The 14,263-nt window shown below is 34.6% G+C and overlaps 1 long non-coding RNA gene across 1 annotated transcript; it reads right to left on the bottom strand.

Annotated features, from left to right (window-relative positions):
• Window positions 1-2,520: 2,520 nt before the first annotated feature.
• On the bottom strand, window positions 2,521-4,844 carry LOC110874288. The gene is made up of 2 exons (XR_002555813.2): window positions 4,601-4,844; window positions 2,521-2,662 (listed from the first exon to the last, which is right to left on the bottom strand). It is a non-coding gene; the product is annotated as an uncharacterized LOC110874288 (long non-coding RNA).
• Between the last annotated feature and the right edge of the window lie 9,419 nt (window positions 4,845-14,263).

Here is a 14,263-nt window from a genome sequence, read left to right as displayed (position 1 = left end):
GGACCCACTTTGATCGATTTTATAAATGGGGGGGGGGGGTAAAGCGTAACTTTTTTTATAAAAGTTATTAGTTTATTAGATATTTTGGTGATTAAGTAAAGTATGGTGATTAGGGGTTTCTTGCACCATTAGGGGGGGGGGGGGTAATTAGGGATTTGAAATCCTAAATGGTATTAACTAGTTCACTAGACTAGTATAAATTGTGTTTTGATACCTTAAACGGCTTCCGTTTAGTCGTCGGTTCGATAACGACACTTTTAATTCGTACCGACAAGGGTTTTCCATAAGTTGTTATTTTGCAACCAAGAGGTGTATGAAGTGATTTGGATTCCAAAATAAGCTTAACTAGTTTGCCAAGTTATTCGTTTGGTTGTTATGGCGACGGAAATATTGTTCACTAGCTCGTCTGGTAAAAAATGGACGAGTTATGGGGGTTGCGACGCAGCACCGAAAGCTCATCTTTCGGACTCCCCATTGATATCCTCATATTGTTTTCATGTATTTGTTATCATTCGTCATAATTCTGGAGTCTCGGAAATGCTAAATTAATAGTTCGGACAAGTTAAAATTGTTATATTTTTAGCCGAACGGACGATTTTGGGATTAGGGCGTTGTACCGGAAAGTTATGTAATATTGCAAGATGTGTTTCCACATTAGTGTTTTCATATATATATATAGGGTTAGGTTAACGTACAAATGCCCTTATCACACATTACGTACGCTACAATCTCAGCCATCCGATCATCTTCCCGCATTGAATTCGCATGTTGTTTTTTTGTAACAATTTCGCATGTTGGTTTTTTAACATGCGATTTCATCAAAATTACCACATGCGAAATTGTTACAAAAAAAAAAAAAACAACATGCTATTTCATCAAAATTATCACATGCGAAATTGGTACAAAAAGCAACATGCGAATTCATCAAAAATTATCACATGCGAAATTGTTATAAAAAAACATGCTATTTCATCAAAATTATCACATGCGAAATTGGTACAAAAAAGCATGCAAATTCATCAAAAATTATCACATGCGAAATTGTTATAAAAAAACAACATGCGATTTTAAAATGCGGGAAGATGATCTGACGGCTGAGATTGAAGCGTACGTATTGTACGATAAGCAATATTGTACAGTACTCTTTACCTATATATATATATATATATATATATATATATATATATATATATATATATATATATATATGGACTCAGTTATGTCATTCGTATGTCGTTTTTCATCGTTTCATTTCGTTTTCACAGTTTTGTTGTAATGAATAGTGTGACCGTGAATAGTGCACGCAGCACTTTCTACCAACACTTTTAGGACATAGTTTGATTGGTTTCGCGATACGACGAAAACCAACATGTGTTATAGTATTGTTCTCTTGTCCTAACACTGTTATCTAATGTATGATCCAGTTACGTAATTAAATTACGCTAATTGCATGAGATTATATACTAAAAATAGTGATTAGATTGTACGAAATTTCCGGTTATTTGCCATTTGTCACATACAGTACTCCCCCTAACCAGGTGAACACTCCCTCGCTTAGTTTTTATGCTCACAGCTCTAAGTGTTAACTATTACAATGAACAAGCTAAACTATATAGGAGGAATGAACTGCTGGTGATGTCATTATGAAAGCGACCCTTAAGAACTTCATTAAATGATGTAACTGCTAGAAATAATTGCTGGATAGTTACATTGTTGCATTGAATGGTTGCTCCTTTTGTAAGTTTATTATGAACTGCTGGATTTCACAGAATTACTGGTTGAGAGCCAACATTTCTGGAAATTGAGAACTTATGTCTTTGACTTGTTGACTTGGTCTTCTAGTCTTCTGCCTTTGACTTTGATTGACTTTGACTGTTGACTTGTTAACTTTCACTTTGACAATCAATACTTGTTCTTCTAAACTCTGATTCTTTGAAGGCAGTAGTTTGATGTGACAGTAGTTGGGGCATCTGTTTTAAGAAGCTTTCAAGGGGAGAAAAACTATTGGACTTGTGACTATACTTTAACTTATTTCATTAGGCAGGGATGATGGTTCCCTTGTGTTTTTGCTTTCATCATCAGCAACAGAACATATATTATCGGGTGAGTTCTCTCGGTACAACTTAAAGAAACCGGTCGATAATCATCCAATAAATGATCTTTTGGTCTTATGTCGCTAAAGTAACCATCAAATACAAGAATTTGTTTACAGTAGTTGTTAGTGTATCATTAGTAAAGTACTTTTTGGTGATCCCGCGGTAATGTATGTTGGTAATCTATTGTAAATGAGACTACCTACAACCATTTCTTCGAGTACCTTCTACCATATAGGAATTCCCTCGACAACAACTTTTATTGATGGATCTCCCCATAGTGATGTTGTCACACCCTCAGATTCCACTTGCGGAGTTTTACTGCGAGGCGTGTGACAAACCAGGATCTAGACACCAGTCATATCGAATGACCTTTACATGAGAAAAATAGTTTTACCAAAGTCAACAGTTTAAAAGTAATGCGGAAGAGTAATAAATGTAAGGTAAAAACGTACGTCAAAACAAATGCCCTATCCAACAAAAAATAAATGTAATAAATGCAATGTTACGAGACGAAAAGGTTTTTGACATCACGCAGTGCACCTAACCGTGGCAAGTACCTTAGCGACCTGGGAAGAACACGTAAGAAACAAGTGTCAGTCATTTATGATAAGTGAGTTCACATATACAGTTTTCAGTTATAGCAAAAGTTCAATTGTGCAAGTTTCCACTATCAACCAGAACAATAATTAACAGTATTTAATAGGTTATTGTCATATTTGTAGGTAGCTAATCGGTGTTACGTGACGAAAGAGTTCGAAACCAAAGCTGACTGTTGTTGCCTTTGTTTGCCGGGTCTATCACTGACCATGGTGGTAAGTTAGGCTAATTCTACACCCGATGACCATTACCGGTCTAGCAAGCATGACTAGCTCGGGTGGGCCTAGTCGGGCCCAGTACTACTCAAAATTCCCCCGCTATTAATCCCAATACTAACGGTCCGAGGTTTACAAGGACTTTATGTGATAATGCTACTTTGTGACCATAACAATATAACAACGTACTATTAAATAAAAGCGTTATAACGGATAGGCATTACATTACCGTAATGTGCTCGTGTTACCTTCCCTATGTTCAAAAACATTTAAATTTAGGGACCATGAACTCACCTTCGTATTGCTCAGTAAGATTAAGATTACGTGTACGTAAGCTAGGACGGTCAACCACACCCTATTATAGTTACCATGGGTTATTAGTGATTGTTTATGCAAATCATGTAAATCCTACACGTATCTAGCAACTAGCACGCGAACAAGTAATCACAAAGCTCTTCTATCATGTGGTTTCATACACGTGTTCACAACCTATCCTACGATATGGCATATGATATGTATACAATTATCAAACAAGCACGGATATTACAAATAGCAAGTTCGGCTCTCATTCATTAGTAATTAATACATAACAAATTTACTGAATTTAGGCTGTTTTAGAAAGCTCATTAACCCTACTTACAGAGTTGCAAAAATTATGATCTTATTATGCGATGTATCCCTCGGTGTGCCCAGCCTTGTGTATAAAATTTAAGGCCTAACTGTTTACAAAAAAAAAATTTAAAAATTCATTTACTATGCAGTGACCAGATTCGTCACTTTCTGACTGCAGCTTACGGAAAAATCATTTAAAAATCCTCGATTGTCCAATTGATCTGATTCCACTTGGAGATTCGTTTAAACACCTAAGACCATCTACTGTATAAATTTCATGACCAAACTCCAAGTATTCACCGAGATATGATGTAAAACACAACACACAAATTCTACAGAAAAATGCAGCTTTGACCACTGAAATGAAATAATACTTTTGAAATAGCAAACGATACCCAAAAAATGTGATTCGATCGCCGTTAGAAGCGTATTTCGAAACACTACGTTTTGGACTCAAGAAAATCCAATTTTCGTAATGTTATGACCCGATTACAGCCAACCGAATGCGGCTGTAACTGTTGGACAACTTCCAGTTTTTCAGCTTTTAATGTTCTAGCGCGAGTTCTGTTGGTTCCGTTCGCATTTTTTCGCAACTATACGAACACAGTCAATCATTCACAGCAAGTTATAAGTTATCTATATCAAATTCATCATATGAAATCGTCACGATCATTGGGCATGTCAAACCCACGCCATACATGTGTCTATCTATGCACGTACAAAACTACTAGTAATCATATGCAATTCTCATGGATACTAAACTAGAAATTTACATCTCAAACATTAAGATTAACACCATTCAGAAAAATGCAGCCAACTACACGCCTTAAAAATCATACATTAACATCTACTAAAATCGCAATTTACATGTTTCAATCCGTAAACCAAAACTCTAGCGACACAACCAAACCCATGTTCATGTATAGCATCGACAACCATGATATCTGGCAATCCTAATGTACACGTATCATCAAAGAACAGAAAAACGCAAACGCAGCTAATCATTGACGGATTTATAACCAAAATGGCAAAATCTAATATAAATCATAGAACTATAATCCAAACTGGATATACATATACCTAGCGATGGAGGGGACCATAAAAGAGCCTTGAACCGAACACCGGAAGCCATGGGTGGTCTTGTTCTTCGTCGGCAGTAGCAAGATAAGAGGAAAAAGTGGTAGTTCGTAAGTTAGGGTTGGGATTTGAAACTGTTATGGTGCCATATGCAACTAATACGTAATTAAGGTACGTCTTGGGGCGGTTTGTGATAATTGGACTGAAAACAAAGAAATCCAAGAAAAGGGGAAAGTGGGCTGCTGGGGCTGGGGTTTGGGCCGATTTGGCTGCCAAAAGACAATAGGGAATGGAGGTAGACATGGGCAAATAAACCGGTTGTTTAACCGAAACCGGTTAATAATCGTAACCGAAACCGGTTTTTAACCAGTACCAAAATAACCGGTTTAGGTTTCTTAATAACCGCCGGTTCGTAACCGGTTTTAGATATTCATATCAATAACCGGTTTTTAACCGGTTAATTAAAAACCGTTTTTTTAGATTTTTAATAATCGGTTAACCGGTCTCAGCTTCTTGATCTTCAACAGCAGAAGCACAGCAGCTAGGGCTGTAAACAAACCGAACGTTCAACGAACAGTTCGTGAACCGTTCGGCGGGAAGTTCGTTTATGTTCGTTCGATTAGCTTAACAAACGAACACGAACAAAAAATTCCGTTCGGTTAGCTTAGAGAACGAACACGAACACATGTCTCGTTCGTTCGACTACGTTCGTGAATGTTCGGTAATATGTTCGTTTACGTTCGTTCGTGTTTGCTTGATTCTATCAAAAAAGTAATAAATAATAAACCTTTTATCTAAACATATTGAAAACTTGAAACCCTAGTTTTTCTTAGTTGCTAAAATTTGGACATTCTAAGACATTTTTTGTGATAATTATGTCTAAATTAATTAAACTTGATTCGTCGTTTGGTGGTCTAGTAGACTTCTTGTGTTTTATTTAACTACTTATATTTAATGTTTGAGGATAACGATGTTTTTATTTTTTTATTTTCAAGTTAAATGTTCGTTTGCATTTGTTTTTTTTTGCTTGCGTTCGTTTGTGTTCGAGACCAGTGTTCACGAACTGTTCGTGAACAACTGAATTTCCTTAACGAACGAACACGAACATAAACTTATGTTCGGTATGCGTTCGTGAACAGTTCGCGAACATGTTAATTTTCTTAACGAACGAACACGAACATGGCTTTGTTCGTGTTCGTTCGGTTCGTTTACAGCCCTAACAGCAGCAGCACAGAACAATTGCAGACCTGAATTGTTACCGTTTGAAGTGAAAAAAACGGCAATATTACCGTTTTGGACCTGTTTGGATGTGTATAAATAAGATTTCAATGCATAAGTATAATCCCACTTCAATTCTAGCTCAAAAACACACTTACAAAATACGTTTCAACTTTCAAATGGCGAGTTCGAGTGGCGATGCTTCGACCGTTGTTGGTTCATCTAGCGAGTTGTTTGTGAAGAAGATCTTGACCACGAATAGGGACCCGACACTATGGGTGAATTTTGATTTATGCGAGATGTCGATTGGAAAGGAAAAGGCGAGGTGCAAAAATTGCGGGGCGTTTCTTGCGGCGTCATCGAACTCTACTTTGAGAGCACATTTGACGTCGCATTGCAAGCCATTAAAAAAAATCCCGCCAAAGATCAAGCGCAAATATCACGGGGTATGGGTGTTTGGAATTTCGACCCGGAGGCGGTTCGTTTAAGGATGGCTCAATTTGTTATTCAACAATCGTTGCCGCTCGATCACTTTGACAATCCGCGCTTGACTAAGTTGATTCAAGAGACGCTTCAACCACGTTATGTTCACGTAAGTCGTTCAACTCTTAGACGCGATTGTTTAAAGATGTGGTCAAAAGCTAAAAAAGAAATGATTTTAGGTTTTGAAAAATTAAACACCTGTGTTAATTTAACAACCGACGTATGGTCGGCTCCATTTGGTTTACCGGATTCTTACATTTGTGTTACCGCGCATTGGATCGATCCCAATTCGTGGAACATGATGAAACGTACAATCGCGTTCGATATATTTGGTTATCCACACACGGGGGAAAATATATTTCATGTCTTAGACGATGTTATCAAAACTTATAAATTAGAAAATAAAATAGTTTCTATTGCTTTTGATAATGCGTCGAACAACACAACCGCGGTGCAAATGTTAAAAATAAAATACAATCCGATTTGCGATGGAGAATTTTATCATAGCCGATGTGTTGCGCACATCATTAACTTGGTTGTGCAAGACGGGCTAAATGTTGAGTCCGTTAAAGAAGTTAAAGAAACTTTTAAAGATATGTTACGTGACGTTTTTCAAGGTAGCCGAAAAAGATACGCGGATTATAGAAAATGGTGTAAAGCTTTAAATAAGAAATGCTATAGCGCACATTTTGACATGGTCGTCCGTTGGAACTCTACGTGGAAAATGTTTGATAGCGCGATAATGCAAAAAGAAACCTTAAAATCTTTCCACGATAGTCTTGCAACGTCCGGGTTGGTGGAACCATTTGATGACGATGGTTGGAAGTGTATTGAAACGTTAACACAATTACTTGAAGTTTTTAGAACAGCGACAAAGATTTTATCGGGAGTTTATTATCCCACTAGTTCTTTGGTGCTTAAACAACTATTTTTGATGTGTCAAAAAGTAAACGACTTTGAATTCCAAGGTGACATTTACGAAAATATGATTGTTCCAATGAGAGAAAAGTTTAAAAAATATTTTCGAGAAATGCCACCGGTTTTTACATGTGCCGCCGCCTTGAACCCGACTATAAATATTGCGGGTGTTGAGATGATGATTTCGGATATTTGTTCGGATTTGGAGTTAAATCATGACGACCCACATTTTACAAGAAATGCACTAAAACGTTTTGACGTTTCTTTAAACAATCTTTTTGATCATTACTTTCAAAGATATGGTAACGTGTCATCGTTACACCAACAAATGGCGGCGAGCTCGAAGGCGTCGAGAAAAGATGCGGACTTAAATTTCTATAATTCGTTAAGAAATGAAAATAGTAAACGTTCTCGAGGTGATGCATCAAATAGTGAACTTGGGAGGTATAAATATACCGATTTTTTAGCAACCTTGTCACCCGACGAGTTTCACAACTTTGATGTTTTGGCTTGGTGGAAAATACAAGAACCGCATTATCCCGTTTTAGCCGCCATGGCACGTGATCTACTAAGCTCCCAAGCTTCTACGGTAGCTTCGGAGTCGGTTTTTTCTCTTAGTGGAAGGGTGCTATCTATTCGACGAACAAGACTTACACCGGAGGCGATGGAAATGTGCATTTGTTTGAAGGATTACTTGGATGGCGTGGAACGTATACAACATATTTCAAGTCTTGAGGGCGAGCTTGAGGTGGAAGAACAATTACATGATGTTGAAGTTTTTCAAGGACGGGCACAACCACTTTCCGATGACGAACTCATGTACGATGAATCCGTACGCTCTACTAGCCCCCGAAGCGACTAAACGAAGAAACGAAGAAATGACGAAACAAAACTACAAGACGACAACTTCATTCTAGACTAGTTAAGAAAATTATTAATGTAATGTTACTTGATCTACTAATATAATTATAAAAAAACGCATTTTATTTGGTTTATTTGTGTGTTTAATATAATTCTGCATGTTTTTATATAATTCTTCAGGTTTTTATATGATTTTGCATGTTTATAAATGATTCTGCATGTTTTTATATAATTCTGCATGTTTTTAAATGATTCTGCAGCTTTTTGTATGTTTTTATATAATTCTGCAGGTAAAATATAATTCTGCAGGTTAAAATATGTTTCTGCAGGATTTGTATAAGTTTCTGCATGTTTTTATATAATTCTGCATGTTTTTATATAATTCTGCAGCATTTTTTTAACTTTCTGCAGTTTTAATGTAATTATGCATGTTTTTATAACTTTCTGCATGTTTTTAAATGATTCTGCATGTTTTTATCAAATTCTGCATGTTTTGTATATGATTCTATAGCTTTTTTTTTAACTTTCTGCAGTTTTAATATAATTCTGCATGTTTTTATAACTTTCTGCATGTTATTCTGCATGTTTTTATAAAATTCTGCATGTTTTGTATATGATTCTGCAGCTTTTTTTTTAAATTTCTGCATGTTTTTATTAAATTCTACATGTTTTATAAAATAACCGAAAAAACCGGTTTTTATTAACCGGTTCACTAGTTAACCGGATTTTCATAACCTGTCGGTTATTACCGGGTACTGATTTTCGGGGTTAATAACCGGTTATTAACCGGTCGGTTATTAACCGTAACCGGTTTTGTTTTTTTGGCCCAATAACAGTCCCAACCGGTTAACCGGTTTAGGTTATTAAAAAAAAACCGATTTGAGCATGTCTAAATGGAGGTGTGTATGGTAGCGACATATTCATATTTATTTATTTTTTATTATTTTACAATCAATAATAAGAATACAGTTAAGCACCAATTAGACTAATATAATATATATCAATCACGTTACGGTTCGGGCCTCTTAACTATCGGGTTACTCGAGTTACGCCATGGTTCAAACGGTTCGGGTCTGTTCAAAGCGAGTTATTCGTTTCGTGTACTATACAATATATATATATATATATATATATATATATATATATATATATATATATATATATATATATATATATAGGGTAGGGTTCTAGAGTGAACACTAGGTTGAGAGTGAACTGTGTGAACTAATCTGGGCCATTGGATTACATCATCTAGAGATTTTTAAACAATGGCAAGATTGTAATTATAATGTTGTAACTCCCTTTTAAAATAAATGACAGAAGGGTATTTGTGTCTTTTATAAATTGTATTTATTAAACAATATAATCAAAATCCCTAAAATCTCGCTAGTTTCCGTATATACAAGATACATAGTTGTTAGTGTATACACATGTGTACAGTCTCGCTAACTATCAGTTTATACAAGATACACAGCTGTTAGTTTATACACATGTGTACAGTCTTTTATACATCTGTGTATTATATTCAGAAATGGTTACATATGTGTATATTAATAACATATAGTATATTAGGCATGAACACGAGTAGATTCATAAAAAAAAATTATGAAATTAATGAAAATTTAACATATCACATGTATGCAAAAATAAATAACTTCATCACATACTCAAAAAAAATTAATACCAAAAAATAATTACAATTTCAATCTCAGAGAAATTTTTTAATGTTTATTGGAAATTATAAAAAGTTAAAAACAATGTATTATGATATCTATATATACGGATAATAAAAGAAAAACAATAATTAAGTTAAAATTAAAACAAAATCTATAGATAAAGAAATAATGGAGAAATAATTAAATATGAGAGAGAGAGAGAGAGAGTTAAGAGATGAGAAAATTAAGGGATTCTAATTAAACTTACTTGGGTAATGTCAATCTTACCCTTTTAATCTAAAAAATGATCAAGGACCAAGATTAGTTCACTCAGTTCATTCTCAAGAAGTTGTTCACTCTTGATCCTAATCCTATATATATATATATATATATATATATATATATATATATATATATATATATATATATATATATATATATAGAAACGGGTTCAGGAGAAAACGCTCAAAAGTATGAGAACGCTGAGAACGCATCCTGGCCCAACACGTGTCACGCGACATAGAGAAGGGCGGAGGGGCTTTTTTGTCATTTCATCTTCTGCTTTTCCAGTTCCGCTTTTCCGAATATTGTTTGAATTTTTGGGGTTTAAGATTTTTGGCGTTAATCAAATTCAATAATTAATGGCGTTTAATGGTTTCATCGTATTAACATTTTGGCGTTTATGGCGTTTATTCAAATCGTATGCCATTGTAACCCAGGGGTCAGGAAATCTATTTGAATGGCGTTTTTCAAGGCGTTTTAAACAAGATGGACCATTGTTCTATTATTTTCTATAAACATTTTGGCGTTTGTGGTATCTTGACGTTTTACAATTATTGGATTATATTTCAACCATAGTAAAAAAAATACAAGCAAAGAAAATAAATTAAAAATCCTAATCGCATCTCTCTTCACAATATTCACTGTCATCAGTCTCTCTGTTCTTTAATAGTACAAGAACTGTCACAAAAAATTTGGCGTTTTATGTAAAACTTAACAAACCCATCATTTGATTATTTTGCCTGCTCGTCTGTTGAAGTGGTTTTTTTTGTGGTTGTTTGGGGACATAGATCTATGACGTGTGGGTGGGTTTTTCGCTTTTTCTTCATGTTGATCTTCATCTTTATAATCATCTCACTCTTCAGTGTCATTGATCTCTTCTCCTCATCCAAGCCTTCTTCAAGAACAAAAAATACAAAAATGACTGACATCAGTATTTTTTTCTTGAATTTTTGTCCATCTCATGCAGCAAAATCTTACTGAGTTACTCGCCTCCGCTAACAATTCATTTAGTGAAACTTGACGAATAACAATACTGAATATCCAAGAAAGCATATTAGCCATCTTTGATTTTTTTTTGGCGTTTTACAGTAAGTGGTATTTAGTAGTATTGGTGTTTGTTTTTTTGGTTTGATCAAATGGAAGTTGCTGAGACATATCATTTTATAGGATCTCTTTTGGCGCCTAAGTTAGGCGGTGCGTTATTATAATAAAGTATTCGTCTTTTCAGTTACTGTTTGTAATTATTGTTTTTGACAATCTTTATCTCTGAAGTCTGTAACACGTCCCATCTTTCAAGTTTGGCGTTTTAGATTCTAATATAATACAATTTCCCTATCTTCGGTATTACTGATTTGAAGTTACTGTTTCTAGTTACATTTTCAAGTTTGTTTTTTATTTATTTTATTAATTTATTTTTTTATTATTTTTTTTGGTTTTTTATAATACTTGTCCAAAGTAATTTTATGATGGTTTGATAAACGCTAAAGGTGTAAGACATTTGCCTTTTTGGCGTTTTTATTAGATATGGCATTGTTTATTAAATAACAATCAACTGAAAAAGAATATTAAACAAAATAAATATTGATCTTCCAAATCTTCACTGTCACCAGTCTCTTTCTTCTTTTGAAGCATCTTCACTGGCTGTTTCGACTTTCGTATGAAATCAGTCTCTTTTTCTATAATTTTTGTCCATCTCATGCAGCAAAATGTTATTGAGTTTACACCCTTTCAGCCAAAATGTTATCTTTTTTGGCGTTTTACCGAGAAAAAGAACGCCACAAAATAAATCATCTTAAAACTGTAAATTTGATCATGCTAAAATCAATAAAGTGTTGTTGTATGGTGATGGATAACATTGTTAATCATCAGTTAAGAAAGATAACTGACAATGTTGTCCAAACAATACAACTACACTTTATTGACAGCAATATATTTGATGTTTGGGTTTTCTGACGTTTATGAGATGAATGGGATATATTAAATATGGCGTTTGGGGTTTTTGTGTGTGTTTTTTAATTGAAGGTCTGAGTTGTTGTATATATAGGATTTTCTTGGCGGTTTTTTTAGGCGAGATTTTACTATAATTAAGTTTGGCATTTAATATCTAATGGCTTTTTTAGCTAGAATGGTATGTGATTTATGTTTTGGCGTTTTATTTTCATGAGATGTCGTTTTGTTTGGATTAGTCAAAAGACGCTTTTACCCTCAATGAAGCGCGTCCACGTAATAAACTTGATGTTATTTACGAAAACGCCACCGCGCTAATCTAGTCCATAGATTGTTTTGATCGGACGATCCATAAGCGTTCTCACCGTTCTCACACTTTCTACCGTTTTCTCTAAATCCCGACCCTATATATATATATATATATATATATATATATATATATATATATATATATATATAGGGGAAGGTTCATTGGGGAACACTAAAAAAGTGGGGAACAGCGGGGAACCGACTCAAACGAACTCCGATTGGACTCATTCTAGCGGCGTTGGAACCGGTTCGTCGAAGCCTAACTAAGATCTCTTAACCCTAAACCCTAAATCCTAAATCCTAACTCCTAAATTCTAAACCCTAAAGCTAAAAAATAAGGCTAAAACCTAAGCTAAACCGTAAATTCTAAACGATAAACCCTAAAAGCTAAAACCTAAAGGCTAAACCCTAAAGCTAAACCCTAAACCCTAAAACTAAACCCTAAACCCTAAAGCTAAACCCTAAAAGCCAAACCCTAATATATTTAGGGGTTATGATTTAGGGTTTAGGGTTAAGAGATCGTAGTTAGGGTTCGACGAGCCGGTTCCAACGTAGCTGGAATGAGTCCAATCAGAGTTCGTTTGAGTTGGTTCCCCACTGTTCCCCGCTTTTTTAGTGTTTCCCAATAAGCCTCACACTATATATATATATATATATATATATATATATATATATATATATATATATATATAGGTAAAGAGTAAAATACAAATGCGCTTATCGTACGATACGTACGCGATCATCCCAGCCGTTCGATCAGGTGCAGATCTGGTGCGAATTCAATACATATCACATGTGAAAAAATGGTTAGCATGGGGTAGTGTGAAAAATGGCATGGGGTGTGTAGATGGACAAAATCGCATGTGGAAGATTTGAATATCGCATGTGAAAAAATGGCATGGGGTAGTGTGAAAAATGGCATGGGGTGTGTAGAATCGCATGTGGAAGATTAAATATCGCATGTGAAAAAATGGCTAGCATGGGGTAATGTGAAAAATAGCATGGGGTGTGTAGAATCGCATGTGGAAAATTGAATATCGCATGTGAAAAAATGGCATGGGGTAATGTGAAAATTGGCATGGGGTGTGTAGAATCGCATGTGGAAAATTGAATATCGCATGTGAAAAAATGGTATGGGGTAATGTGAAAAATGGCATGGGGTGTGTAGAATCGCATGTGGAAAATTGAATATCGCATGTGAAAAAATGGCTAGCATGGAGTAATGTGAAAAATGGCATGGGGTGTGTAGAATCGCATGTGGAAAATTGAATATCGCATGTGAAAAATCTGTGTGTGTGTTTTCATTCATCTTCTTCGATTGTTTGTCGATCATTGTCAGTCTTCTTCCGTTTGACCCTTACAACTCCCAAATTAGTAGTTCTTATTATCGATATCGCACTAAAAGGAACGAAGGGAGGTTGGGGAAGAAGATTTTCAGGTTTTTGAATTTGATTTAGGGTTTGATTTTGAACTATCATCGGTCAATTACAGAGATTTAATGACGTTTAACCTTCCTGGTATGATTTAGATATATTAAATGATTAATTTAATCATTTAAATTAGTTTCGCTCGCGTTTGATCGATTGAAGATCGTACGGCTGAGGGCATCGCGTACATAATGTAGGATAAGAGGTATTGTACGTTAACCGGCCTCTATATATATATATTATATATATATATATATATATATATATATATATATATATATATATATATATATATATATATATATATATATATATATATATATAGGGGAAGATTCAAATGAAAACCACTAGTTATTGTAAAACTCGAAAACTAATTAAAAAAACCAAAAAAACATACCAATTTTTTTTTTTTTGCATAATAATTTTCGCCACTTTTAGTATAAAAAAATTTCAAAAAAAAAAAAAAATGTAGCGCACATGTGTAATACTACACATGTGTAGATGTGTAGTATTACATATGTGTAATACAATTTTTTTTTTTTGAAAAAAAGTTTTTTTTATATACA

Source organism: Helianthus annuus, chromosome 9 (genome assembly GCF_002127325.2).
Source record: "Helianthus annuus cultivar XRQ/B chromosome 9, HanXRQr2.0-SUNRISE, whole genome shotgun sequence".
NCBI lineage: Eukaryota > Viridiplantae > Streptophyta > Magnoliopsida > Asterales > Asteraceae > Helianthus > Helianthus annuus.
The sequence above is the reverse complement of the archived record's forward strand: the minus strand, read 5'-3'. Positions and strand labels throughout refer to the sequence as shown.